This window comes from Vespa velutina, chromosome 4 (assembly GCF_912470025.1).
Source record: "Vespa velutina chromosome 4, iVesVel2.1, whole genome shotgun sequence".
Classification (NCBI taxonomy): Eukaryota; Metazoa; Arthropoda; class Insecta; order Hymenoptera; family Vespidae; genus Vespa; species Vespa velutina.
The window spans coordinates 1,349,216-1,351,715 of NC_062191.1; positions in this window are offsets into that span (position 1 = coordinate 1,349,216).

Genomic DNA, 2,500 nt, shown 5'->3' on the forward strand with positions numbered 1-2,500 from the left:
TGTTAATTAATTCGTGAGGGAAGATGATGGGCTTCCATCTGTAATCTGTCGTATGTACCAATGTCCCAAAATCCCTCCCACCGCAGCCCACTCCCATGGCCCCCCCCCCTCCTCACTCGGCCACTTTGTACACTCTAATCGTAACTGTTTGCTATTGTGTAATTAAAATTAAATGAAAATGGACATTTTTTTTTAATCATTAGATTATGTTTTATCTCGTCTGTTATATCAATGTAATAATTATTAATTAGAATTTAATTTAATTAACGAAAACACATTGAGCGCGTTGTACATATAAATATATTAATTTATATTCAGGACGAGTGATTCAAGAGAGATATTAGATATTTTTTATGAGAGAACAAACGAAACCTGTGGATGTTCTTTTATATTCTCTCTCTTTCTCTCTCTCTCTCTCTCTCTCTCTCTCTCTCTCTCGTTAATTTAATTTATTTATTTGTGCTTCCTATCCATTTTTGTGTTCGTAAATTATTTAAAAAAAAAACAAAAAAAAAATGAAAATAATAATAATAATAATAATAATAATAATAATAATAAACAATAGTAATATAATTGAAAAATAACAATAATATCTATATAATAATAATAATAATGATAATGATAATGATAATGATATATATATAACGATGATAATTGATAAATGATAATTTCGGGGGAACAAATTCATTCTTAACGAAATTACACAACCTAATTCCAAACGCACATATGCTAAAAATTATATAAAAACAATATTGTATACAAGCGTGCTTGTCTCTCTTATTGTTAAGAGACAAAATATCCTTGTTGCTCTAATTCGATAGAAATACACAAAGTAAGATTACTGACTTCATGTTCTAAAGCATTACTTGCTTAAGTGGCTTACTAATGGAAAGTGGATTTCGAATGATATATTAATATGATCGGGTCGGGGGTGGGGGATGGGATAGGGCTATTAAGGGACGGGGACGGGGATAAGATATGTATAATCTTTATGATAAAATATCATATCAGGTACGTATTATGAGAAAATATATGTAGTAATGATTGTGTACTTGCCTTGCCTATCAAATTCCACTGTTCCATTATACCTCGATATATACGTGGTTGAAAAGCTCCTTTGTAAAGCTGTTTTTAATCGCGGGAAGGGGCGCGAGGAGGATGGAGGGAGGGGAGGGGTGGATGGGGTGGGGGAGTGGAAGAAAAAAAAAAGGAGAAAAAAGTAAAAAAAAAAAAAACAAGGAAAAGTGAGTAAAAAGAAAAAATAGCTTTTATTTATCATTGAGCATCGAGCACGAGAGTAATAAGAGGTAAAAATTAAAAAAGTAAGAAATGAAAAAAACAAAAAAAAAAAATGAAGAATAAAAAAACGAAAAACGCAAAAAGGAAAAAGGGGGCCACTACTAAATAATAGAGGATACAATGATGGTATAGTGGACAAATATATGGTATAATGGAAAAAAAAAAAAAAAAAAAAAAAAAAATATGAGTTAGGTGAAGGAGTATGACAATATTTATCACGGGGGAAATAACGTGAAATAATTTTTCGAATGAATTTGACTTTTCAAAGATGGTGACTTACTTGTGTGTTTCTATTTATGTTGATAAAACGTACCCGTAGTTTTTAATAAATAAATACATACGTACATACATAAATACATACACACATACATACATACATACATACATACATACATACATACATACATACATACATACATACATACATACATAAATACATATATACAAGGCACAATTGCATATTATATTTCAACATTCCATTTTAGCTTTGGCTCTGTGTATTGACTATAATTTAAAAATTAGAGTTATGTTAAGCCCTGATTACACAATCATAGAAAATATCTAGAATATGTGTAGTAAAGAATAAAAACAAGAGTGTCATATACGTATGTATATGTATATATATATATATATATATATATATATATATATATCTATATATATATATATATATATATATATATATATATATATATATATATATATATATAATCGACACGTTTAAGACCACAATAAAATTAAATTGGATTCAATTGATCCGCTGCAAGAAACAATTTAGAAAAAAAGGAAAAGACGAAAAAAAAAAAATAAGAAAAAGAAAGACAGAGAAAAAAAACTGCCGATATATAATTCCTTTATTAAATGACAAATAAGATTTTGTTTATAAATATACTTTTCACTTTTCAATGCCGGATTATATATATTTACAAGGAAAACATTTTTTTAAATCTCTTATTATTCTAACTTTAATAATTTAATTGATAATTATTGTATGTTAATTAAATTCGTTTGAACTTTCGTTTATAATTCAAACGGTGCAATAAGTTTCATTGCAAAATGTATTTATTAATTGCTAAGGGAATGTAAGAAGCACAAGAAAAGAAATGAAATGAAATGAAATGAAAAGAAAAGAAGTAATGATATTAACCAAATAAACTATGTACGTGTGAAAATATAGAAACTATGAAATTTCCTTGAAAAA